The sequence below is a fragment of the Eretmochelys imbricata genome, chromosome 5, assembly GCF_965152235.1.
Source record: "Eretmochelys imbricata isolate rEreImb1 chromosome 5, rEreImb1.hap1, whole genome shotgun sequence".
Taxonomy (NCBI): domain Eukaryota; kingdom Metazoa; phylum Chordata; order Testudines; family Cheloniidae; genus Eretmochelys; species Eretmochelys imbricata.
Window position 1 is genome coordinate 135,472,018 of NC_135576.1, and position 27,624 is coordinate 135,499,641.

The 27,624-nt window shown below is 48.7% G+C and overlaps 2 non-coding genes and 1 pseudogene across 3 annotated transcripts in view; 2 read left to right on the forward strand and 1 right to left on the reverse strand.

Moving 5' to 3' along the window:
* LOC144265425 (uncharacterized) overlaps positions 1-5,320 on the forward strand; it is a 29,654-nt pseudogene extending 24,334 nt beyond the window's left edge. Inside the window, exon 9 of the transcript XR_013346270.1 lies at positions 2,927-5,320. The product of XR_013346270.1 is annotated as an uncharacterized LOC144265425 (transcript). The remainder of the gene's footprint in view (positions 1-2,926) is intronic.
* Positions 3,737-3,808, forward strand: TRNAF-GAA (transfer RNA phenylalanine (anticodon GAA)). The gene has a single exon. It is a non-coding gene; the product is annotated as a tRNA-Phe (tRNA).
* Positions 5,321-17,600: 12,280 nt separating the features above from the next.
* TRNAS-AGA (transfer RNA serine (anticodon AGA)) lies at positions 17,601-17,682 on the reverse strand. The gene has a single exon. It is a non-coding gene; the product is annotated as a tRNA-Ser (tRNA).
* Positions 17,683-27,624: the final 9,942 nt, after the last annotated feature.

Genomic DNA, 27,624 nt, shown 5'->3' on the forward strand with positions numbered 1-27,624 from the left:
TTACAGCTCTGCAACTGGCCTCGGGTAGGCGTCCCACAATCTCTGTTCTCATCTCTCTGGTCATCGGTTTGAACTCTACTGCTCTGCCCTCAGGTGACCAACTGGGAACGCCACCCCTTAAATTCCTTGGGAATTTTGAAAGTCCCACTTCCCACAGAGACCAATTATGGTTACAGACCCATCCTGAAATTAGAGCAGGATATTTTAAAGCTTTATCTCATAGTAAAGTAACACAATTCAAGCATGTCATCGCAGAGGAGCAAGCACTCCGTCATTTCGTATTTATTGCTACTGATCTCACTGAAAAACTTCCGTGGTGCTGCTCCCAGCACTTCAGGGAGTTTTTCCTCTTCTCTCTTCCAGCTGTGGTTGTGGGACTGCCGCACCTCTCCAAATGGCCAGCTTTGCTCTTTGACTTACATCCTTTGCTTATTTGAATGAAGCTGTGTCTGCTACCAGTTTAATTCATAGCTGAGACCTCAGGCACCAGCAGGTAATTACAAAGGCCAAATTCCCATTGCCATCAGTGGGAGGTTATCCAGGGCTGCAGGATTTGGTCCATGATCAACCAAGGTGCTACAACAGCTGCACTCTTACATGGTGAGTCCTGCAGCCTATTACTAAACTGCTCTGCCATAGTCTGCAGGGTGGCCTGACTTGCTGAGAATCTGGCAGAAGAGAGACCCTGGAGCAGAGAAGGAAAATGTCCTCAGCAGTCATAGCTGGCAGGAGCAGGAAAGGTTGGGTTTGTTTTCAAATTTCTCTGCTCAAGCCTTTAATCATTCCTGTGGCTCATCTCTGAACCCTCTGCAATTTATCAGGGAAAACCAACCAACCAAACCAGGTTGTTCTGAGTGATGTAACAATCTATTGCCTTCCAAGGTTGAATATCAATCAGATCATTCTATTCACCTAAAAGTTCAACTTTAAGGCCTTTTTGTTTTCTAGTTCCAATCCAATCCTGTGCCACAGCATCATTGTTAACTCGTCGCTTGGTCACTTCACGTTCACAGAGCTGGCAGGTCTAAGTCTTTCCTCCCACACCAACATGAAGAAAATCAGTGACAGAAAATGCCCTGAAGCCCCTCTGCTGCCTTGCCCACTAGACTGGGGAAATATATGAGGGAAAGCGCTTTCCTCTCTCCTCCTGACCCTGAGTAACATTTCTGTCTGTCCTTGAGATCCTGCCACAGGGACAAGGGTTGAGGATGCATATGACATGTTAAGGCTTCATTGATTTGTTCATTTCTTTACTCCTTCATTAGTAACAAGGGTGCATGAGCTCGAAATAATCCAGCTCTGACTTTCACACAGGAGGCTATTTCCAGGCTCACAATTACCAAAAAAATAAATAAATGAAAAAATCTGTCTTTCTAACCTGAACAAGTTGAATCTGAAGTCATTGAGCCCCAGGATGCCTTTCTTTCATCCAATATTTTTGGAGTGTATCACATTAACTGGGTAGGTCTTCCCCTAGGAAGTGTCTGTCCAGTGGAAGCACCCAGTGCACACTCCCCATTTACGAACTCATCTTCAGTATATAGGCCATTGAACCCAGCGAGGGGGGGAGGATCCCTTTGGTCGGGCTCCAGCCTAAGCAAGCTCCTGGAGCCAGAGCCTGGCAAGCCTGAGTCAGCTGGCCTGGGCCAGCTATGGGTTTTTAATTGTACTGTAGACATACACTTAGTGTCAAAATCCCAGCTTTCTCATCAGGAAATCAAGCCCTAGTCCACCATGTGACAGGTCAGGCTAGTCACCGCTATATTCATGAGGTCAGAACCAACAACTGCCCCTGCATAGGGACTTAGGGGAACAACTTGTCCAGCTCCTGGAACAGCTTTGTACAAACATTTCTCCCATCAAAATGATCAAGGCTTTTAAAATGAGAAAAGGAGTACTTGTGGCACCTTAGAGACTAACCAATTTATTTGAGCATGAGCTTTCGTGAGCTACAGCTCACTTCATCAGATGCATACCGTGGAAACTGCAGCAGACTTTATATATACACAGAGAATATGAAACAATACCTCCTCCCACCCCACTGTCCTGCTGGTAATAGCTTATCTAAAGTAATCTTCAGGTTAGGCCATTTCCAGCACAAATTTCCAGCTGGAAATGGCCTAACCTGAAGATTACTTTAGATAAGCTATTACCAGCAGGACAGTGGGGTGGGAGGAGGTATTGTTTCATATTCTCTGTGTATATATAAAGTCTGCTGCAGTTTCCACGGTATGCATCTGATGAAGTGAGCTGTAGCTCACGAAAGCTCATGCTCAAATAAATTGGTTAGTCTCTAAGGTGCCACAAGTACTCCTTTTCTTTTTGCGAATACAGACTAACACGGCTGTTACTCTGAAACCTTTAAAATGAGAGTAAGAGAACAAACTAAATCAAAACCAGAGAAACTGCTGTCAATCTCCCCACCACACACAAGTTTGGGTCTGAATTTTTCTACTGAAATCTTGAGGCAATAAAACTCTCACTGCTATTGTCCAGAAACAAACCTAAACCTTCCGTGAACTATCTAGGACTTTGATTGCTGAATCACCAGTGCTTCAGCTCCTGTGAGATTTGCAGCTGCCCAATACTGCTCCTATTCCAGGGGAGCAATTCTTGACTGCAGTAAGCATTGATCTCAGCCCTGTTCTGTGTATCACAGGTCCCTCTAGGAAAGGGCAGTGAATGGTTCTAGGGTCCAGTGATCCTCATTCAAATCAGGCCAGAACATGAGAATCCTTCCCCTTTCCCAGGCTGTGGGAGGGGAGACATTTAAAGGAACTCTGTGAGCTATAGCACGTGGCTAAGTAAAGAGAAAAAGCCCTATATTCTCCCTCTGCTTTGGGTGCTGGGTTTACTCCTGAAGCATCTGCTACCCACGTAGTCCGTATGGATCACCCCTAACCCTTGATGCTGCTCCTTTCTACAGAATGTGAAAGGAGCGGAGGCAGTGCAGGAGCCTTCTGGGGACACAGATCTGAGGCTTTGGGAGAGAGAGATTGTCTGAGACATCAGAGTGCTATAAACCATGCAGCCACGTCCTAAATCAGGGGCCTGTTCCAGCCCTGAGTCTGGGCTACCAGGGTCCCTCCCACAAAGCAGGGTGCCCACAGACTACAGTCTGAAAATAGGCAATCGAAACTAACTCATGCTCTCCCTGTCGTGGCTTCCCCTAGACCAAATGGCATCCCAGCCAAGAAGCATCTTTGGTGCGCCCTCACCCCCAATTTGTTAAACCTTTGAATACCCTTTTTTATTGCATTTGTAGCTCATTTCATGATTTCAATGTACAATTTGGATGCATGATTTTCTGTGTCATAAGACAATAAATTTGCATGCTACGATTTGTATTTATTCACGCCATATATAAGCAAATAAATTCATTTCCTTTAAGCATATAGAATCTTTTTAATTTTAACAGTAACTGAAATGTACTAATGTCTAGAAATTGAACTGTCACCAACACAGAGTGGAACAGTATTAAATAGTGTTACAGTAAGAGACAGAGTTAGAATGTTAACCCTAGTCCTTTAGTTCAAAGGTCGCTTTTCTCACCTTTCTCCTCATGAACTGAAGTGCAGCATTACAGAGATCGAAGCACTGGCCAATCTCCTTTTCAAGTGATGAAATAGCAAGTGATGTCAGTCTCTCCTTGGCCATCGGTGATCGGAGATGTTTTATTGAGACTAAGCTTCAAGGTGAGAAGCAGCTGGCCAAATATAAAATAAATGGTGCAGGTGCCAAAGTAGCTCAGTTGGGTGAGTGTTAGACTGAAGATCTAGAGGTCTCTGGTTCAACCCAGGCTTTGGCATGCTTTTTCATCCCTCTTTGAGCAGGGGTGAGCTGTTTTCTGGAAGCACAGCAGTGCCTTTACCTGACCTGAGTCACTCGTTTTGGGTGCCGCTGTAGGAAAAGACAGTGTGGACTTCCGCACCTGTTTGGCTCACCTCACCTTACCTTTCTTTCTTCTCTTGCTCTTTCCCAGGAAGGGGAAGAAAAAGAAGCTCTCCTTCAATCTGGAGTCACAAGGGAGACAGAAGGTTGACTTCCTGGGAGCCAGCTCCAGTTCTTTGCTCTAGGCCAGTTGCCTCTTGGAGCCTTGTAGCTTGGCCTCCTCTGCCCTTGGAGGTTGGCCTGCAAAGGCCGGCTCTTCCTGCTGGCCTAAACTTGCATGACTTGCCAAAGGAGAAAGTGAGGTGGGAATGGGGCAAAAGAGGAAGGTAATGCTGAAGAAGGCATGGCAAAAGCTAAGCTAAGCTAACCTTAGTGGGGTTAGTAGAATGCCACCATTCATTCTGTCAAAGCCTGGGAAGGTATGGTTGGCTGCTGGGAGGTAGAATCCTGTGCCTGCCTCTGGCATCCCAGGGATGGCTACTTGCAGCCCAGGAGAAGAAGCGGGGTTCTGGGTGGAAGGAAAGGTGGCAATGGTGAGTCCTAGTGGGCTCCTTTCTGGCAAGATGGTTTTTTGTTTTAGGCTTGGGAGGAACCTGAAAGCTGTGTGTGGACTTGTTCCAGTGAGAACTGCTGCTCCTTTCTTGCGGACCTGGAGGCGCTGGTGACTGCTTGTGGTGGGGCAGGTGCTGACTTGAGTGAATGCGATATAGGAAACCCTAGCCTAAGTCCACTGCTTGTCTCCTGCCTTGTGACATCAAGATTTAAATCTTCCTAGCACGTGCTGCGGATCGTGTATTAAGCCTACCTGGTTGGCCTGGTCATTGCCAAAGTAGCCCAGTTGGGACTGCATTAGATTGATTTGAAGATTTCTGGCCTGGTTCCAGGCTTTAGCACACCCCTTCACCCTGGGCATGTAGTGCTAGGCTTTCTTCTGGGTTTGCAGCTGTGCCTTGAACTCATGAATTTTCCTAATTTCAGAGGCAGCATTTGCAGAGGCCAGTGTGTGGGGCCATGTGCCCCTCCTGGCCTATCCCTACTTGTGGTGCTGCCAGGCTCCCTCCCTGCATAGCAGCTGCTGGAGGGGTAAGTGGAGAGGGTCTGCCTTTGCTGCTTCCTCTCCCTATATTGTTCACATGTGGGAGGGGCTGTTGATTATAAGGTGTGTGGCTGAACCTTGAAATTATGCCCCCCCTTTTCAGGAGACTCCAGTTGTCTGTGCCTGGTTTCCAGCTCCTCAGCCAAAGGAAAAAGTGGTATTCTTCACCTGAGTGGCCAGCTCTTATTTTCTTTCTCATGAAGGGAGGAAAAAAGAATCTCTTTTCAAAACCCCTGTCCTACCATTGACCGAGGTGTGACTTTCTAAGTTCCTGCTACTGTGGAGGATTTAGAGTTAGTGGGGCCCTGTGCGCATAAAGTCCATGCAACATTCCACTTTCATCCCAGCCCTAGTATGTCTCCAGTAGCTGCTGTCCCCTGGCAGCAGCAAAGGAAGTTTCCACCCATCCAGGAGACCCCAGCCTGGGACTAAACTCAGCTAAGGCTTCTCCTCTCCCCCATCTTGGAATCAAGTTCATATTTTCACTATGAGTTAAAGCATCCTGAATCCCCAGAGTCTCGCTCAATGTCACAAGTTCCCAGTGTTTCCATGGAAAACAATTTGTTAAATCCCAGATGAGTGGAGTGAAATCAGTTCTCAGCCTGAGTCCTTTGCTCTTAATCCTGAGGGTATTGTCCCACCATGGAGCCATTTACCACCCCTTTCATACAGAAGCACAATTTTCTTTGCACAGACACAGGAACAGCAAGATCTTTCTCTGTCCCTTGCGCAAAGAAGGGTGTCAAATTCCACGGAACCTTCCTCTTCTGCAATGGAAACAATGGACAAACAGGGGCCCTGGTCACATCCAGCCCTGGCAGGGAGATGTTCCCTCCCCTTTTCCTTAGTGCTGCTGCTGCTATTTCATGGAATGTCTGGGATGGGGAAAAAGCTGAGTTCACTCCAGGTGGAGGGAAAAAAGGACCCTGAAAATCTCAGGGCCTCAGGGAAAACCCAACCCCTGCTACCGGAAAACTGTGATGTTGGGGATGTGCATGGGAAAGGGACTGTGTGAATTGTCAAGGTGGGGAATGAATAACAATCTACAACTAGATCCACCTCATTAACCACCGACAGAGGCTAATCATACTGAAGATAGAAGGGAAACTGGGAGCGATTCTTCGCTGTTCAGCCAAAGAAACAGTAACCCAATTGCCCCACAGTAAATGTGCTGGGGCAAGCTGGACTTTTCAGGCAGGTCCTGCTTTTCACAGCAGATCCTAAAAACACCTGGAGCTCCCCACACCACTTCTGTGAGGTGTTGAGCTCCTCACAGCACCCCCCACCACCATTACCTTCCAGCAGGGGGTGGCAGAACCACCCACTCAATACAGGGGAGAGGGCTGATTGTCTCTCTGCACCCTGAGTCCAGTGCACACATTCTCTCTCCCACACGCATAGAATCTGGCCCTGCTGCAAAGTGACCCCTATGAACCAGCAACCTCCAGGACAGCAGGATTGGCCCTCAGAGCTGGGAATGCATCCCCCATGCTGCTCTTAGGCTACTGAATGCTTTGGAAACAGGAGGGCCTGCTCCTTTGCTCACACCGAGAGGGGATGTGGCCCAGCAGTCTCCCTGCATGAGTTTCAATCCTGTTCAGTGAGGGGCAAGTGCCGATTGCATAAAAGGTCTGTGGGGGTTTCTGCTCCTAAGTCACCTTGGTACCTGCCAAAAGCAACCTGTATCCCCTCTGGCAGCAGCTTCTAGGTGGAAGAACTGGGGGAGTTTTTGTGCACCTCTGCTCGCAGACACCAGCCCCGCAGCTTCCATTGCCACAGTTGGCAGGGTTGGCACTCGGGGCAGGGGCAGCGCTTGGAGACCCCCCTGGCCCCAGGGCCCACAGGGACATGACAGCCACCTCCGGGAGCAGCACGCCATGTGGAGTGAGTGTGGGCAGGAAGCCGCCTTAGCCCCGTTGTGCTGCCGGTGGGGGTCCCTCAGTTCTTTTAAATTGCCTGGGGGTGGCAGGCGCGCTCCGGGGAGACCACACTAAAGGATATTTTCTTCTGGTTAAAAGGTAGTGGAGTCTCATCACCGAAAAGCCACATCTTGAGTTAGGTTTGAACCAGCAGCCTTTCAATTACCTGGCAAAGGTGAGTATCACAGAGGCTGATAACTGTGTACTTCCCAACATTGTCTAAGACGCACCTGCAGGGTGCAAACTGGTTAGTGCAAAGGGAAATATTGCTGGGGTTCTGAGTTCAAGCCTTAGCTGGAGCACTGGTTTCTGTTATCCATGTACCTTTCCCCAATGTGCTTTGCCATATTCACATGGAAAGTGCCATACCAGAGTAATGAGAGTAAGTGCTAAAATGTGAAGGTTGGTGCATAGCTTGGGCCTCCCCCCCTGTGTTGCCATTAGCTCTGGGTGGATTGTTCACTGGCAGGGAGGATTGATTCATTTGCTGCTGAGGAAGCTGCTAGGACAGGTCTCTGGGCACCAGATCTCCCTGATTCTTCCAGCACATCCCAGGCTGCCTCCCTGCCCCAGTCACTGCTGCAGGAGGGTCCTGTATGCACTGAGCCTAAAGCCTTTCCAAGCCTTCTTAGTGGAGTTGGCAGCACGTCAGTCTCATCATCTGAAGGTCCTGAGTTCAAGCCTCAGAGAGAGCAAATGTTTTTGCTGCCCTGCTTCAGATTTTCTAAAGGAAATCAGAGAAAAGAGACTAGAGCAGAGTGATTTCTAGACACCCTCCCATCCAGCCCCCACACACACTTTTCAAAGGCATTAAATTTTCCTTCTCCTTTATGACTTTAATGCAGCTGGAAATACCAATTCCTAGAGGCCCCTTCCCACAGAGCACACAACTGTAGTGCAAAAAGCTGGGGGCTACCAGGTTGTTATGGGCAAGTAGTGAAAGGGATGCACACAAAAAATGCACTAGGGCCATTGCCCCGCTTGCTCACCGCCAAGCAGCTTTGATTCTTGATGACTGTGATGCTGAGACTCCACTGCCTCAGCATCCTCAACCTCCATTGGAGGCCGGTTCCTTAGACCCCTGTTCATATTCCAGACCCCAGCTGGTCAGACCCCAACCCTGCCCAGCCACTCACCTTCTGCCCCAGGTGAACCAGCTGGTGGGCTGCATCCACAGGTAGGTAGCTTATACTGCTCCCCTCAGAACAGCAGCTTCAGCTGTTCGCAGCTAATCCCCCCCTAAGGCTTGGGGGAAGAAGCTGGGGATCACATTTTATTTCTTCCACGCATCGAGTCTCTCTGTGTTTGAACATATTTCTCTCTAACCCTGATTTTAATTCAGAGCCTCTCCCCCCATTTCTGCTTTGTGCCTCATTCCTGTACAGATGTGAACACAAAGAAACTTTTGGTGACCACTTGCAGCTACTTCCCTGAAGATTTTTTAATTTAATGATTGCTGCCTCCTACCCCCATTAAGAACAGCTGATTTTATGCCCAGGCACTTCGTCATCCTCCATAACCATGTCATCAAAACCACCTGGATGACTGCTTGAAACTCCTGACACTACACACTCCTCCTCTTTCATGTGTGTGACCTCCACGTGGCTGTTGTAAGATACATTTCCTCCCATTTCTCCAACCTCTAAGGTTTTCACATTGTCATCCAGAGCAGTTTCCTTTTCCGTGTTTCTCTGTGAGATATTTTCCTCATCTAATTTTGGAGGCTCTTTAAATACTTTTAGTTGGGAGATACTGTACAACCTTGCTAAAGCTTTCCCTGACTTGTCTTCTAATTTAACTCTTTTGCCCTCTACAGTGGCAATTTTGTATGGTCCCACGCAGGTAGGTTCCAGCTGCCCTCCCTTTCTTGTTTTCCTTCTCGCATTCAGTAATATGACAGTGTCACCAACCTTTAATGTTATTTCCCCATATTTATGAGTGTTAGTTTTGGCATACTGTATTTGTTGCTTTTCTTGTGCATTTGAAATATTACTAATAGCCACTTTAGTTTCAGCATCATGGCTACCTTCATTTTTCATGATGTAGTCTTTGTAGTATTCTTCATCGAATTGCTCTAAATCTGTTGGTTTTGGAAACAAATGGAGAAGGAGTTGCGTTTGTAAAATGAACAATCATAAAATAATATAAGCACCTGAAAGCTGAAGGACACTTACCATGTACTTGTCTGACACTTGGTCTGGAAATCTTGGCTCAACGCCATAGAGTGGTCGATAGGGTGAGAATTTGGTTGTCATGTTTGGTTTTGTTTGCAAAGAAAATATGATGTCACCAAGAAATTCATCCCAATTAGTCGCACTATCAACCAACTTCCACAGTGCTCTGTAAAAAATGGTGATGGATTATTTGTGGGGGAAGGGGAAAGTACTATCTTTACTGAGAGAAATTGTATGCAATCAGAAAGGTGTAAATAGGCCATGATAGTGCAGTGGGATAATTCCTTTTACTTGAAATAAAAGACAAGTTGAGTTTCAATGTACTAAAAATGTGAAGCAATTTGTAGCTTCTGTCATAGTGCATTCTCCTTTCTATTAATACTAGGGTGACCAGATGTCCCCATTTTATCGGGACAGTCCTGATTTTTGGGTCTTTTTCTTATATAAGCTCCTATTACCCCCTCCCCCCCCCACCCTTCTGTCCTGATTTTTCACACTTTCTGTCTGGTCACCCTAATTAATACTGTAATGTTCAGTGCCCTGAAATTACCTTTTGATGGATTTGTTTGTGTTTTCAGCTAGTCCCTTGATTTGTGGATGGTATGGGCTGGTCAAGCTCCGTTGTATTCCCACTTTTTTGCACATCTCTAGGTTAAGCTGAAAGGAAAAATTGTATGCCATTAACTTTCCTCTGGACAGGTTTGGTGTGTAAAAAGAAAAGAAAGAATACAAGGTTATGTGACAGTGTACCCCATAAGGCTTTATGGGGGGGTGCTTACATATGTATGTATGATATGACTGGAATATGGTTTTTCTACATATACTATGTAACATATCTATGTAAAGGTTATGATCTACAGGTTATGTTCATCCTAGTTGTATGCATGTACCATTTTGTGTGTTCAAAGTTATGAAAATTGGCTGTATACTTGCTTGATTTCTAAGTAGTCTTAGAACATTTAGTCCTTTCTTGGGAAAGGAATGTGCAAGTTAAGTGCTCAGTCAGGAAGCACTTAACAGACAAAAGAGCTTGGAAGGCTCCAATCCACATAAGAAGTCTACCTGAGGATGTTCAGGGTAGCACCTGGGTGATGGCTGCTAGCTGCAAGTCCTGAGTCATGCATGGGCATGTGACTTGCCCATGTGATTCCAAATCTCCATTTTGTGACTGGATTCTACACAAGAGAAGAGAGGAGTGTCCACCCAGAAGAGAAAGTCTATTTAAACCCCGGGGAGACCCCTCCATTTGGTCTTCAGCTGGCTTAAGTTAGAGCCTCTCCAGCCCAGGAGACCTGAAGGAAACTGGAACAATGGACAGTGACTACGGGGGCGGGGGCGAGTGATAGCTGGACCCAGACTAAAAGAAGTTTAGTCTGAAAAAGGAGACTCACTGAAACATCTGAGGGTGAGGACAGTATTCAGTTTTTATTTACTGTATTAGAGATAAATCTTTGTGTTTTGTTTTATTTTATTTGGTAATTCACTTTGTTCTGTCTGTTACTACTTGGAACCACTTAAATCCTACTTTCTGTACTCATTAAAATCTCTTTTTACTTATTAATTAACCTGGAGTACGTGTTAGTACCGGGAGCAGGGGAGTGGGGAGCAGCTGTGCATATCTCTCTATCAGTGTTACAGAGGGCGAACAATCTATGAGTTTGCCCTATATAAGCTTTATACAGGGTAAAACAGTTTTATTTAGGGTTTGAACCCCATTGGGAGTTGGCATCTGAGTGCTAAAGGCAGGAACACTTCCTAAGCTGCTTCCAGGAAAGCCTGCAGCTGTTAAGGGACATGGCTCAGACCTGGGTCTGGCTTGGAGCAGGCTAGCAGGTCTGGCTCAAGCCAGGCAGGGTTCAGGTGTCCTAGGCTGGAAAGGGCAGGAAAGCAGGGGCAGGAGTAGGCTTGGCACATCAGTTGGCAGCTCCTAAGGGGTTTTCTGTGATCCAACCCCTGACAGTGGCATAGTCGAGCAGGATCTGTGCACAACTGATTGCTTTGAGATACTGATGGTGATTTTAAGTGAAGTTTAAGTGTGGTGGCTGGAGAATAGATGAAGTGGTTACTGGTTTGTTATTTTCTGTTTGCTTATTTCGGGTAAGGAAAATAGGGACAGAAAAGGAAGCACAATAAGTAAGAGTGAGGATCAGAACAAGCTAGAACTGTACAGGTTGCAAATCACCCAGAAAGGCTGAACACTGGGTGCTGCAAAAGTCTCTGTTAACTAAGAAGCCCCTGAGCTGAGTGCATCCCAGTTTCCGTGAACTACAGAGGGAGTGTGGCCCAGTACAAGAAAGCAGGAAAATGACTACCAGTGAAGCAGCTACTAAACTAGAGCTGGCTAGACTGGAAGCAGAAGAGAATTATCAAATTTTAAAAAATTAGAAATTAATGCAGCAGCAGACAGAGAAGAAGATGCCCACAAGACAGCTATGGAGGCAGAAAGAGCCAAAGAGGAGGCTTCCCTCAAGAGAGAGATGGAGGCCTAGAAGTATGAACTGGCTGTTATGGAGTTGAGGAAACAAACCCCTCCAGCTGCTGGCTCCACTTCCCCAAAAATCCACAGATGGGCGCAACTAAGCCCCCAGTATGATGAAACCAGCGATATTGCCGAATATTTCATCACCTTTGAGAGACTGTGTGTACCCTCCATGCAATCCCTGAAGATCGAAAGATGACCACATTAATAGCAAAATTGGCTGGCAGCGCTCTGGACATATTCAGTAAGATGCCTATTGATGATGTTTTAAACTATGGTAAATTTAAGGAACCGATTTTGAAACCGTATCAGGTTACACCCGAAACCTATAGGGTTAAATTCAGGATTCTTAAAAGGAGATCTGGATTGAGTAATGTGGTTTATGCAAATAAGTGATTGAGGGGTAATGGCATTACAAGCTTTGAAGGAATGTGTGATTTGGTTACTCAGGAATGGTTCCTGAATGTGTGCAGTGATGATGTAAAACAGTATTTGTGGGACAAAAAGGTAAATGCAGTGGGTGAATTAGCTGGGTTTGCAGACTCTTATGCACAAGCACAAGCTGCAATTAAACATGAACCACTGGCAGAGGGGCTCAGGGTTGGGGGAAAGCAGAATCACCGTTTTACCCTTGGGGAAAAGGAGGCGGGGCGTTTACCTCCCCATTCCCCTGTGACCCGTCCCAAATCTCCTGTGCAAGCAGAGGAGCCCAAGAGGTGCTCTCGTCGTAAGTCCACCGAGCACCTGAGGAATAAGTGTCCCTCACTGAGTGGAAGAAGGCAACAAGTAACACATGATGCTGCTGCTTCTCAGAGCCAGGCTACTGCCTCTTTCCACATAGGATGTGTGAAGCTTGCGTCTACAGAACCCAGCAGTGAGCACATGCATGCTGTTAAACTGAATGGGAGATTAATCACTGGATTGAGAGACACAGGCGCTGAGATTTCTGTGGTCAGGAGGGACCTGCTCCAGGAGGAGGATTTGTCGCCAGGCAAAATGGCAGAACTGGAATGGGTGGGGGGGCTACTTGCACCTTTAACTGAAGTTCACAGGCAAACTAAAAATCTGTGAATTGCCACCATGGCCCACAGCTTGGCACCGTTTCTACTGGGGCTGATTTCTTTAATGTGGCAGAATCTGTCCCAGAGTTGGTGAGCAGTGAGCAGGAAGTGTGTGCTAACAGCCCCGGGGGGTGGGGTGGGGGTGAAGCCACAGGGACTGCTGGGGGAATAGGAGCGTGTCTCTTAGGAGGGGGATGTACCACCCTATAGCATGGGGGGCCACCCAGCTGCTCGTCAGCAGGGGGACAGGCCTGCCTTGGGGTGCACAGAGGCATGTGCCCCGAAGGTGGGGGTTAGGGTCCTGGTGACCACTGCGGTGGGAACAGATCTCCAAGGACTCTGTGGCAGGAAGCAAACCCAACCTGAGTGAAAAGGGGTCAGTGGCCAGTGAAGGGTCTGTCATAGCTGGTAGCTGTGAGCCCACAGCCAGACCAGGGGCACCTTCTCTTCTGGGGGACACAAGAGTGTCTGACCCAGAGGGAAGCCCAGAGAGGGAAGCCCAGATGGAAGGTGAGGGGGGGCCAGAGAGTCCGTCCACCTTTTGTAGGGAGGATCTTTCTCATGACAGACCCCTCTCCTGTGGATCAGGTCAGAGGGGAAAACTGGGGGTCAGATCTCCGAAGGAGAGTCCTCGAGGTCAGGCAGGCCTCTGGGTAAAGGGAGTGGGAGTGAGAACTCCCATCCTATTGCTAGCCCATTCCACCGGGGTCGTGTATAAGCCAGGAAAATGTGCCACAACATCAGGACCACTCGCCCTCTTTGCTTCTCTGCAGCTGCTCACTCCCTCTCCTTTGCTGTCTCTGCTCCCCTTGACTGTCTCGGCACCTGGCCCCACAGGGCTTCCTTCCAGCTGGAGACTCTGTTTTCTAGGCCTGCTCCTGTGGATAGGAGCCTCTCTCCTGATTCCTAAGGACTCCACAGGAGAAAGGGGCTTCTCCAGGAAATTGCCACTGCTTCTGGGAATCTATGCTGCTCTAGACACTGCCAGAAATCTTTTGGCTCCTCATGCAGAAGGCAACTGGAAAGCTGAGTGCCCATCCAGAGGCTTGAATCCTGGACCCTCAGATTAAGAGCCTGATGCTCTACCAACGGAGCTAGTTGAAAGCATCTACCCTTCTCCCACAAGAGCAAGTAGGCAGGCAGGCAAAAGAGAGGCAAAAAAAAAAAAGTCCCACCAACGCTTCGTCTTTTTCTCCTCAGCCACTGCCTATCAGCAGGATTCTTCCTCCTCTGCCACCAAATCTCTCCACCTCTACAGTCCGCTGCTTCCTCCCCTGGAGGGAAGATTCACGCTTGCACAACTGGAGACGGGAGCTGGGCATATTGAGCTCAGGGCTTTGTCGCAGGCTACTATAACTCCAAGAAATCCATGGAGATTTGAACTCAGACTGCAGGGTTCAGAGTCCTGACTGTTTGACCAGGGACCAGATTGCATTGTGCTGTTTGGGCACCTATGAGCTGCACCTGGCAGGCTGGCACTCTGCACTCACAGGTGCTCTCCAGTAGCTTCCCCTCTCCGAACCGTCTCTCCTCTGCTGTCTCTAGTGTGCGCTCTCTCCCCGCTAGGCTTTCTGAGCCCCCGTTGCCCTAGAATGTGACTTTCCTGCCTGTTGTTGCCTGATCTTTGGATTGTGTATTAATTATATAGATTACTTAAGAATCCCCAGTTATCACTTCAAGGATTGACAGGTTCTTCTCCCAAAATCAGACCCTGTATTATTTAACTTATTCTGTAGTTGGGAACCCTGATGTGCACAGTTACAACACTCACACTATAGGAACTCTTTTATATTTAATATAGTTTATTAATACGTTTAGCACAGTCACAAACACCCCAACTTAACAAGATAGATAGAGAATGTACATCTGCACTTCCATATGCTCACACCATCCCTTGTAGAACAATCTGAAGTGTTAACCATCATCTTCCGCATCACCATCACCTTCCCCATCATCACCAGTGGCATCATTCTGGCCCCTCCCAAGGACTACATCTCCTTCTCCCGCTGCCCCTAGGCTGGGATGCCACTTTTATAATACGTTACGCTGACGCCGTTATGTTTGATGCATATTCGGTAGGGGATTTTTTCCCTTTTCCTTATTTGTATTTCCTCACTTCACTAATTTTGGAGTGTCTTTTTCCCTATAGGTTAGTATATTATTGATCTCAACTTATTATCATAGACGTCAGTTCGTCACCCTGGCCGTTTTGTGGTTAGGTGTCACATTTGTTATTTCTGTCCTAACCGGTTATTGCGGGTTTTTCCACGTTGTGGTGTACCTGTTAAGTTTAAAAGGGTATGAACTTAGGAAAGCCCCTCGGCCAGCCTGCTTTAACACATCATATGTGGACCTTATGCTTTAGCTCATCACCATCTATCTGGGTGAAAGGTCCCAGACATATGTATGCAGACTTTGCCTTAGCTCAACAGACAGGATATGGCCTGTAAGTCCCTTGCGGCGTTACAATCAAACTACTTTAATATAAACCTCTTATAACCTATTATAATAAAACAAATAACCAGACCATAAGGCAATAAGAAATCCATAAGAAAAGATATGTAGGCAAGGAAGCAGGTTAGCCCTATAGGCTACAGCCTAGACTCTGAGTCGCATCAGGTGGGGCCACTGGCTACCAGGCTTCCATGCAAGTGCGCAGGGCCCAGGGCAGGGAGTGTTACTGATTTAGGAACCTCCCTGTGCCAAGAGGGGACCTGGTGACTGGAGCTGCTGTGGTTGTGTGAGAGACCAAAGGGCACCTCCATTCTGGGATGGAGGGGTCTGGCCTGCAGGCACAATTGCCTTTGTGTTGGGCAGTTTTCTGTCAACCCTGCACAGAAGGGGCTGCAGCTGGCAGCAGCTTAAACCTCTTCCCCCCTGCTGCGCTAGGCACGGTTTGGATAAATGCAATGTCCATGTTTCATAGAGGCTCTTGGTGCCTTGATCGGAAGAGCAGCGCAGCTGGGAAGCACTGAACTGGCTCCGTGTTTTCTGATTGCAGGGTCGGTCCCAGGAGATTAGAGAGACAAAATGAGGATCAACTTCTGCTGGGGAGAGACAAGCCTTCAAGCTCCACAGAGCTCGTCCTCAGGCCCTTGTCTCTCTCCCCAACAGAAGTTGGTCCAAAAAACGATATGACCTCCCCCGCCTTGTGTCTCGGTGTTTTCTGCTCCCACGGGCGTGGCTGGGAAGGGTCACAGGGCTCAGCAGGCTCAGGGAGTAACATCAGCCCCATTGGAGACAGGAGTGGAGCAAACCTCACAATCCGTGTGGTCACTGCAGGTCTGTCCAGCTGCCCCCTCCTCCCTCAGTGTCAGTCATGCGGGGAGCCTGTCTGCCCCCTCCTCAGCTACAGTCCCCTGGGCAAGGCCAGTCAGTTGGGGTGTGTCCCAGCAGCCCCCTGCTCACTCCCACGTGGAGCCCAGATCTGGGTGAACTGGGCCTCTGGTTTGTTTGATCCCTGAGGGGTTTTCTGAGTTCAAATTGGGACCCCAAGTTTCTCCTCACTTGAGGAAATCCCTGTGAAAACTCACCCTTTCCGAGTGTCTTTTTCACTCCCTCTGCCAGAGACGTTCCCCATTCTTTCAAGTCCAGCGTGAGGAGAGGGGCAGAGAGAGGGGAGGTTTCAGGCTGCTGGGTTAGGGCAGGATTGCTGCTATTAATTGCCAGAACCTGCTAATTCTGAGGAACAAGCAGGGGGAAAGGAGCAGAGATACAGAGTCAGGGAGTGAAATGGAGAAAATACAGGAAGAATTTCTAGCAAGGGCGAAGTGTAATTAACAGAATCCAGAATATTCTCTGCACACCTTGTATTACTCTGGGCCTGATTCTCTTCCGCACTGACGACCCTTTCCCTGTCTCTGGCCGTGTCTAGAGGGCTTTATGCCACTGTCGAGCCCCTTTACACCGCCGTGAAGGTAAAGGTGTTATGTCGTCTTAGTGCAAACAAGAATCAGACACACCCTGGGTGTCCAATGACCCCTCCGCACACCCAGGGTCTGTTTTTCAAAGGCTCTGAGCACCCACAGCTCTAAGTGAAGTCAGTGGGAGCTGCTGGCATCCAGCACTTCTGACAATCAGGTGCCCACTGCTTGTTCCATCCAGGGCTCTGGAAGCATTTAATACTCTCGGTGGCACGGGGGCACATGTGGCTCTGTTTGGGGAGGCTCACACACAGGTGCCAGAAACTCTCTAGAAGTTGGGGGGCCACCGGCGCTTAGATCATGGCCCTGCCACCAAGGCCCCACCCCATGTCATTGTCTTCCCCTGAGGCCCCTCCCTCACTCTGGCACTTACTGCCCAATCCCCCGAGGCCCCCCCACTCTTCACTCCTCTCCGCCCCTCCCCCGACACCCTCCTACCTGCCCCCCCCCCGCTCCTCTCTCTCTCTTCCCCCAAGACTCCACTCAGCCCCTGCTTGCTCCTCTCTGCCCCTTTCCTGTAAGGGGGGGCTACCAGGGGAGCCATGGGGCCAGGCCCCCATCTCTTTTTTCTGCCTTAGGTGAGCAGGGGGCAACAGGTCCTTGGGGAAGGAGACAGGGCAGGAAGATGTGCAGTGGGGAATGGGAAGAGGCAGAGCATAAGTGGTGCCCCCACTTCTCTGGAGCTTCGCTTCCAGCGCTGGGAAGGTGACAATGGGCCCACGTGCCTCCAGAGGGGTGACCCGCCCCACACCCCCAGCAGCTCAGCCTCCCCTGGCCTCTTAGATGTGCTGCCCATGCTCAGCTCCTTCCACACTCTAGAGAGGCGCAGCACCCAGGGGTAGGACTGAGCCATGGGGCACGAGGTGAGTGGCAGAGGCTCCGGGAGCTGAGAGTTTGCCTCGGACCCCTCAGGGACACAGCGTGAGGCACCATCCCAGGCATCTCTATGCAAGGAGCAGAACAGGGTTTACTTGGGGTGCAGAGCGTATTGAGAGCATCTCAGAGGTTTGTAGAGATGTATTGCCCTGGTTAGCAAGTGTGGCTAGAACACAGGCCTCGCTGTGAGCAGGATTTGAACCTGTGTACGGAAACCCTATTGGATTTCTAGTCCAACACTTTAACCAGTCGGCCATCACAGCTTTGAGCCCAGCAATGCCCCAAGGCCAGAGAAACAGGTAAACAATTACAATGCCCAGGCCTGAAGTCATCTGAAATACAGAATTCAAACAGCAAACCTGGCTCTCAAAGCACAGGGGGAATTTATGGGTCTCGTTGTTTAGCCATGTGGTTAAGCATCAAACCAACCCCCTCCTGTGGGGTCTGTAATTATTGCTCTCCCCCCTGTAAAGATAGGGACATGGAGATAGAATTAAACTGGCCAAGGTCACACAGTGAGTTAGAATCCACCAGCTCCCTGCTCTAGCCACCAATGTTCACACTTTCTCGCTTTTATTAAGCTGTTTTTATTATTGGACTCTTTTCTCTATTTTAGAAACAGGACTAAGCCATGACTGGACTGTCAGACTGGAGAATGTGACACGGCTCCCTTTACCTGGACCCTGGATTTCTCATTACTTCAGAGAAACTTGTTAGTGGTAAAATGAACCATATTCAAATGACTACAGATTATGAACCGTTTGTTGTTGTTGCCTTGGATAATCCCACAGCCTTTTCCCCTGAGTCAGGAATGATGATTTCTTGGTTCACTCTCATTTCTTTCAGTGTTATGTTAGCATCTATTGCAACTAAATGGTCAGAACCTGTCACTTCCGAAAGTCCCAGATGCGTGTCTCAGTTTCCCCACCTAGCTCCCTTCTCGGTACCTTTGATTTTCCTCAGAGTCTCCTTCAGAGCACTGGTTTGTTGGCACCAAGAACCAAGTCTGATTTCCAGGTCAGCAGACGTGTCCTCCAATTGCTAGAACTTCCCTTTTTCACATCTAGAAAGAAACAGGTTTTTTCCCATTGATCATTATTTATTTGATTGTTGTATTTTACTCTGAATTTCTTCCCAGTGAGAAACGCTGAATCGAGGGACCGGGAGAATGAATCTCTGTGTATCCAGCCACAGAATAGCTCCAGATCCAGCAATGGCTGGGCAAGCTTCCCTGAGGTGTCCCATCAATGTGCTTCAGCCCTGATTTCCTGAGACCAGCTCTGGGGACCGGACGGGAGTTCAGACCCTGTGGGCAATTCACTCCTCGGCCTCCATGCTTTGACCAATAGATTCCAATGGTCCTGCTGGTCTTTGTTCTGTGGACATCTGCCCATTTGCAACTGGACTGAGATCAACTTCCCTCAAACCAGCTCATTCCTTACCAGTCTCTGAATGATCATCACGTCATACAGACTTCTGTTCCCTCCTGCCCTGGGCAGAAGAGAACCCCAGTGCCTTGGAGGTGACAGGCCCGGACTGTATCCCCAGAGTCCTGCGGGGGGCATCGTCCCTGCCCTAAGGCTGTGGCTGCACTGGGGAGCTTACAGTGACCTCCCAGCACCCATGCAGCTGCCCCCCTGGAAGCTCTCTAGTGTAGCCGCTGGAAGCCGTCGGGAGGGAGCTCTCCACCCCCAGCCAGCAGCAGTAGCCATGTTGGCAGGAGAAACTCTCCCAGCGACATAGCACTGTCCACACTGGCGCTTAGGTCGGTGTAACTTGTGTCACTCGGGGGGTGGCTTCTTCACACCCCTGAGTGACGTACGTTCTGCTGACACAAGGGGGAGTGTAGACAGAGCCTTAGCAGAGAAGCGATTTAGAAAACAGTTTTCATTTTGTAGGAAATGCAGGAATCCCGGGTTTGTAATAAACCAAAGGAGATTCTGACCCCACGAGTCACCTACACCACTTTGCATTTGTGCCCTGGGATAGTTGTTTTGTCTCAGCATGTGCCCAGAATAATGACAGGTGAAGGGGAAGGAGCCATGCACCTGTCTAGGGTGCTTCTGACATCCTAGAGGGGAGAAGGGAAAAAAGATGCTTAGTCCCATACGCTACTCACACAGGAGGTGGGAACTTTTGTGGTCATTTCAATAGACTCAAGGGGCTCCAAAAGAGTCAAAGGTGCTCATGTGTCCCTGTCCAACATTAAACAGGTGAAACAAGGCTTGCCGTTTGGGCTGCTGGACAGAACAAGCATTCAGGCTGAAAAGCGAACATCATTTCTCTCAATTTCAGCAAAAAACAAAATTAAACAAACCCCCACAAAAACAGGCACCTGAAAAAGTCCTGCCCCTGACTTCACCTTTCCAAGGTCTTCTCCACACGGTCTCCTGCCCCGAGTGAGAATCCTACACCTTGACCAACAAACCACAGTCAGACCCGAATGCAGCTCTCCCTCTGCAGGCAGGATGGAGGAGAAAAACACAGGTGAAAAAAACCTCCAAGGTCAGCTGCAAACGGAGCCTTGGCAAGGACTTGGTGGAAATTTGAAGCCGGGATCTCTTGCGTCCTAAAGGAGACTTACACCCTAGTCCAACAAATCCTTTGGGAACTCTAAGGAAAGCCACATTCCACAGGAGTTTCCAAAGACAAATGACCAGCCACACACCCAGGCAGAAGGAGCCTGGAAATGGGAAGGTACAGCAGCAAACACACCCTGGGTGACAGCTTGTCTGGGAGCTGCAGCCAGGCCCTCTGGCACCCGAAGTGAGACTCAGACTCTTACAGCAGCAAGCCACATTTGGCCATTGCTGAAATTGTCAGGCCTCAGAATTTTGGGCCAGAAACCAACAGCCAAATCGAGCTGTAAAATTGAACCACTTGGAAATGACAGGTTTCAGAGTAGCAGCCGTGTTAGTCTGTATTCGCGAAAAGAAAAGGAGGACTTGTGGCACCTTAGAGACTAAGGAATTTATTTGAGCATAAGCTTTTGTGAGCTACAGCTCACTTCATCGGATGCAGTGAGCTGTAGCTCACGAAAGCTTATGCTCAAATAAATTGGTTAGTCTCTAAGGTGCCACAAGTCCTCCTTCACTTGGAAATGGCACTCCAAGCATGCCACAGTACCATAGGCAACAGTCTGGGTGTGCGCTGTTGGCTGCCGAGAGGTAGAATCCAGTGCCTGCTTCTTCACTTCCCACGGCGAGATATTTTGAGCCCCCAACAATTAGGGGAAGAACTGGGAGATGAAAAGCCAAAGAAAGTTTCAAGAGTTCTCCTTCCTGGCTGAGCTGGGTGTGCTGTCCAGGTCACGGATGGTCATTGTCGGGAGGGATGTGGGTCTGGTTCAGTTTGGGGGGGTTGTTCTGGGGAAGGATGTGGGTCTCATATATTTGGAGGTTTGGCCCAGAGCCCAGTCTTGTGGGGGCACAGCTGGTGGTCCTGATCCTAGTCTGTCTGCCTCTCTTCTGGCAGAGAAGGCCAAGCCAGGCTAGTATGAATAATGATGCTGTAAATAACATGTAACAAAGTTGTGGATGTTTTTTTTTTTTTTTTAAATGTTTTAACAGTTTTCAATCTGCCCCAATTTCATCAGGCCCCAGTAGTTCCTATGAGAAATGTGAAGGATGAGCTATTGTAACTGTTCCCTCTTAGTGGGAGCAACAGCTGGTTGGTGTTTTGGCTGCTCAGGCTTTTGTTAGCTGGTTTTACCCACTGTGTTTTCTTTTGCATGTTTTATTTCATAATGCATTTGATGTACCTGTGTGTAACTTTTTCCCCTAAGGCACACAGCTGTACAGGTTTTATCTACAGTCTTTACAAGTTGAAGTTGCAGATGGAGGGGGCTCCCAGCAATGACAGTCTTGGGCGGGGGGGCGTGGCTAGAAGCTGGGGGACTGGATTGGGACCCCCTACCTACTGGTCTCTCTGCCCTGCAGTTTTAGTCCCCCCAGATTAGCCTGATTATCACAACAAAAGTTTTTTTTCTGCTGCTGCTAATAGCCCACCTCAATCAATTGGTCTCATTTAGAGTTGGTATGGCAACCCCCATTTTCTCGTGTTCTCTGTATGTATGTGTGTATATCTATATCTATATATATATCTTCCTACTGTATTTTCCACTGCATGCATCTGATGAAGTGGGCTTTAGCCTGTGAAAGCTTATGCTCAAATAAATTTGTTAGTCTCTAAGGTGCCACAAGTCCTCCTCATTATCTTTTCCTGACTGATTGTGCTGGGGGCTCTGCCTGGCTCCAGCGCTCCAGTCCTTCAGCTACCAAGCCCACCTGGGAACCCTGATCAATTCCAGCTTTAAGGAGTGCTGAGATCCATCTGTCTCTTTCTCTGGCTCTCTCTAGATATAGCCTCCTGACCCTACCTTATGGGATCAGTTATAATTTGCTAGCCCTAACTTTTGTAATCAAATTTAAGTTAGATTTAATATTGGAACTGTTTTGTTTGTTTGGCTCCCCTTGTAAGGTTACTACCTGGAAATAAATAACTTTCACGGTTAAGCTGATTGCTCTCCCCCATCATGGGTGTGTTTGGCTTTTCCATGCACTCTGCAGCAACGCTCCTTGTACCTAAGCTAAAGATCCCTGCAGTGCCCAAAGATCCTCTGGGGTTTGCTCATCAAGTGGATGCTGCATGAAGTGAGCTGTAGCTCATGAAAGCTTATGCTCAAATAAATTTATTAGTCTCTAAGGTGCCACAAGTCCTCCTTTTCTTTTACGGATACAGACTAACATGGCTCCTACTCTGAAACCTCTCATCAAGTGGGTAACGAGCAGACTGGTTATGGGGTGAAGGTGGGGACAGGGATGTGCTGAACCTGGGGGCAGAGGAGGGTGGCAGATTAAGGTGTTGCTTAGCCCAGCCCGCTGAGGCCAAGGACATATGAGGGTAACAGCTTTAAATTGCTGTTCAATCCAGCCGACTGAGTCCTGGGACGTATAAGGGGTCTGCTTGTGAGTGCTGATTCCCCAGTCCTCTCAGATGTGTGCGTGTGTGTGTTCATCAGATTTGGCAGCTGGAAGACCCCAGCCTTGGGGAACCTAGGTCCTGCAGGATAGCTCCATTAGGAGGGAACTTGCAGAAGGAAGGAGTAGCGCTCCATAGGAAAACACAAGTAACACAAGCAGTACATTGACAGAATTACAGAATCTTCTCCCCCTGAAGAGTATCCCTAATAAATGAGCGTACCCCAACGTAATGGGCAATTCTGGTAACAGCTCATTTTGGGCTTGTTTTGAAGGGGGATTGACTTCATTCTTGGGACAAGTAACTTGCTATGGCCAAAAATACTTTAGCACTGTGTGCCCTTCCACACAAGTCTTATGTACCAAATACTTTGGGTCTTCCTGGGTAAGTCCCTGAATAATCAAGGATCTTTACCAAAAATGTCATCACGTCTTAAAAGGAAGAAAGATTGTCATTGTGTAGACCATGAAACAAGCCCTGCAACTTTTTGAAATGTATCGCGACAGTCAACATGGTGCACATCAAGGAATATTCAAAACGAGAACGGCGTTCTTTTTGGGGAGACTAACCACCATTGCGCTAATCTAGTGGCCAAAGGAGAAATTGCCGGCTTCTGGACCTGTGTGTGCCTTTGGTTCAGTTCACATGCAAAGCTGTGTCACGCCAGGTTGGGAAAAGGGGTTCTGCTGCATGACATCATCCTCTGGAATGACTCAACCTGATAGGACACCTCCTACGATACACGCTACAAATGATACTCTCCAACAGGTCCCCACAGCTCCCCAGCCTTCCCTCACCAGGAGGCAGTTGTGAGAGGATTGTTCTCCTGAACTGACAGAGGGAGAAACGAAGGCTGAGAAAGGCGAAAGGCCTTGTCTTACATCACACAACCTGTCGGGATAGAGTTGGGAACAGGACCCGGGTGTCCTGACTTTCAAACTAACCATCAGTCTGGAGTTTCACACACTGAAAGATCAGAATAAAGGGACCTGCAATGAGCTACAGACCAACAACCATTCACACTGATTCTTCAGCAAGTGTTTTAGAAGCACGAGAACACCAGCGAGAACCAGGAACGGCTCAGAGACAATCAGCAGCGAGAAGGAGAACAATTCACCAAGCAGATGATTGGTTCTGGCTTATTTGCTGGGCCTTAAAGGAGAACAACAAAGTCCTGAATCTCCTCCCTGCCACGAGACCCCCTGCTCAGCCAATCAGCGTGGAGACTCTGGTGATGGGCTGAGGGTTCCCCAGATGGCCCAGGGATGGCTCAGGTCACCAGTGAGGATCACTCTCAGAGCACGCTTCCTGTCCCATCTCTGTGGGAGGCCTCCCACCATGAGGGCCAGAGAGCAGTCCCCTCCTCACTAGTGGAGGGAGGGAAGCAGGAAAAGGGAAACCAAAAAAGACAAACCCCAATGACTTGCAGGGACAAAGGCCAAGCTGGGGGAAAATTGTCCCACCTTAACCTTGTGTTTTCCGTGCCTAGAATTTGGCCAGCACCGGGTGGATCAGGCTGCCTCGGTACCAAACCTCTCTGGGGCTCTTACCTTCTCCACAGGGACGTCTGTCTTCTCGCTCAATGAGCAGTGGGAAAGGAGAAAACTCCAGAGAGGCTCCACCTCGCGCTCACATACGAGACCCTGAATTCTCTCTCAGTCCTCAAGGAGACACCTCAAGAAGGAGACTCCCTGCAGCAAAGCCCCGGGGGTCTCTGAGATCCCCCTGCCCTGCAGCCTGTCCTCCCTGGCCGTTGTCGGGGACTCTCTGTGAGGTCACCGCCTCCCAACCTCCTTTGACCAATCAGCTGAGTGCTGCAAAAGGCCCTTGTGATGTCACTGCCACCCCCACCCCTGCCCTGCAGGGCTCATGTCCTGCCCCGAGCCGGCTCCTGTGCGTGTTTGAGCTGCTCCCCCTGGGTCACCCCCACACACTCAGTGGTCGTGCAAGGGTTCACGCAGGCCACACGTGGAACCATCAGAGGATGCTCAATGTGCCGCACTTGGTTTTCCAGAGATTTGGAGACTTGAAGGCCAGAAGAGACTGTTAGATCATCTCATCTGCCCCCCTGCACATCACAGGCCTCCTGTATGGCGCAGTAGCGAGTTTTGGATCAAAGCAGACTCGAGAAAGGCATCTCATCAAGGGATGGAGGAAGCACCACTTCCCTTGGTAGTCTGGAGGAAATTCATGCTGTGGGGGGCAGGGAATTGACCCCAAGGCCACATTTCTGAGTCTGTATCATAACACACATGCACAACAGCACTGCGCGAAGTATGTACATGTCACCTTAACTCTGATGTTTCCTAATGTTTAAAGGCCTGGTCTCCAGGGTGTTCTTTGTGCTTCTAGATCTATTTTGGGGAGAGATGCACTAATTTATTTCTGAGTGGTAGCCGTGTTAGTCTGTCTCAGCAAAAAGAAATAAGAAGTACTCGTGGCACCTTAGAGACTAAGAAATGTATTTGAGCATAAGCCTTCATGGGCTAAAACCCACTTCATCGGATGCAGCCACTGGAAAATACAGTAGGAAGATAATATATACAGAGAGAACATGATAAGATGGGTGTTGCCATACCAACTCGAACAGACTAATCAATTAAGGTGGGCTATTATCAGCAGGAGGAAAAAAAACTTTTGTTGTGATAATCATGATGGCTCATTTCAAACAGTTGACAGGAAGGTGTGAGTAACAGTAGGGAGGAACTTAGCACAGGGAAATAGCTTTTACTTAATGTAATAACCCATCCACTCCCAGTCTTCACTCAAGCCTAATTTAATAGTGTCCAGTTTGCAAATTAATTCCAATTCTGCAGTTTCTCGTTGGAGTCTGGTTTTGAAGTTTTTTTGTTGGAGAATTGCGACTTTTAGGTCTGAAACTGAGTGACCAGGGAGGTTGAAGTGTTCTCCGACTGGTTTTTGAATGTTATAATTCTTGATGCTGATTTGTGTCCATTTATTCTTTTACGTAGAGACTGTCCAGTTTGGCCAATGCACATGGCAGAGGGGCATTGCTGGCACATGATGGCATATATCACATTGGTACATGTGCAGGTGAACGAGCCTCTGATAGTGTGGCTGATGTGATTAGGGCCTGTGATGGTGTCCCCGAATAGATATGTGGGCACAGTTGGCAACGGGCTTTGTTGCAAGGATAGGTTTCTGGGTTAGTGGTTCTGTTGTGTGGTGTGTGGTTGCTGGTGAGTATTTGCTTCAGGTTGGGGGGCTGTCTGTAAGCAAGGACTGCCCTGTCTCCCAAGATCTGTGAGAGTGATGGGTCGTCCTTCAGGATAGGTTGTAGATTCTTGATGATGCGCTGGAGAGGTTTTAGTTGAAGGCTGAAGGTGATGGCTAGTGGCGTTCTATTACTTTCTTTGTTGGGCCTGTCCTGTAGTAGGTGACTTCTGGGTACTCTTCTGGCTCTGTCAATCTGTTTCCTCTCTTCAGCAGGTGGGTACTGTAGTTATAAGAATGCTTGATAAAGACCCTGTAGGTGTTTGTCTCTGTCTGAGGGATTGGAGCAAATGCGGTTGTATCGTAGAGCTTGGCTGTAGACAATGGATCGTGTGGTGTGGTCTGGATGAAAGCTGGAGGCATGTAGGTAAGTATAACGGTCCGGTATAGGGTGGTGTTTATGTGACCATCGCTTATTAGCACTGTCGTGTCCAGGAAGTGGGTCTCTTGTGTGGCCTCTCCTTCTGCCCCTCCACCCCCACGAACATGATACAGTTCTGCGGTGACCTGGAATCCTACTTTCGACGTCTCTGACTCAAGGAATATTTCCAACACACCTCTGACCAACACACAAATCCTCAGAGACCTTCCTACCAACACTACAAAAAAGAGGATTCTGGGTGGACTCCTCCTGAAACTCGAAACAGCAGACTGGACTTCTACATAGAGTGCTTCCGCCGACGAGCATGGGCTGAAGTGGTAGAAAAGCAGCATCACTTGCCCCATAACCTCAGCCATGCAGAACACAACACCATCCACAGCCTCAGGAACAAGTCTGACATCAGAATCAAAAAGGCTGACAAAGGAGGTGCTGTCGTCATCATGAATAGGTCGGAATATGAACAAGAGGCAGCTCTCCAACACCACATTCTGCAGCCCATTCCCCTCTGATCCCACCCAGAGTGACCAAGAGAAACGACACCATCTGCTCAAGAAACTCCCTGAAAAAGCACAAGAACAAATCTGCACAGACACACCCCTAGAGCCCCAACCAGCGGTATGCTATCTGATACCCAAGATCCATAAACCTGGAAATCCTGGATGCCCCATCATCTCAGGCATTGGCTAGGGGTGCTGGTCGCGTAGGGCCCTGAGGAGAGAGTCGACATGGCATCCTGACAGCAGGATTATCTGGCTAATGCCTGAGAGGATTTCATCGCAGTCTCTGACGAGGGGGTTCAGGCTCCAGTGCTCTGCTCTGTTTTCCCAGCCCTGTCCAGGGGGTTGTTTCCATAGAATCATAGAATATCAGGGTTGGAAGGGACCCCTGAAGGTCATCTAGTCCAACCCCCTGCTCGAAGCAGGACCAATTCCCAGTTAAATCATCTCAGCCAGGGCTTTGTCAAGCCTGACCTTAAAAACCTCTAAGGAAGGAGATTCTACCACCTCCCTAGGTAACGCATTCCAGTGTTTCACCACCCTCCTAGTGAAAATGTTTTTCCTAATATCCAATCTAAACCTCCCCCACTGCAACTTGAGACCATTACTCCTCGTTCTGTCATCTGCTACCATTGAGAATAGTCTAGAGCCATCCTCTTTGGAACCCCCTTTCAGGCAGTTGAAAGCAGCTATCAAATCCCCCCTCATTCTTCTCTTCTGCAGGCTAAACAATCCCAGCTCCCTCAGCCTCTCCTCATAAGTCATGTGTTCTAGACCCCTAATCATTTTTGTTGCCCTTCGCTGGACTCTCTCCAATTTATCCACATCCTTCTTGTAGTGTGGGGCCCAAAACTGGACACAGTACTCCAGATGAGGCCTCACCAATGTCGAATAGAGGGGAACGATCACGTCCCTCGATCTGCTCGCTGTGCCCCTACTTATACATCCCAAAATGCCATTGGCCTTCTTGGCAACAAGGGCACACTGCTGACTCATATCCAGCTTCTCGTCCACTGTCACCCCTAGGTCCTTTTCCGCAGAACTGCTGCCTAGCCATTCGGTCCCTAGTCTGTAGCGGTGCATTGGATTCTTCCATCCTAAGTGCAGGACCC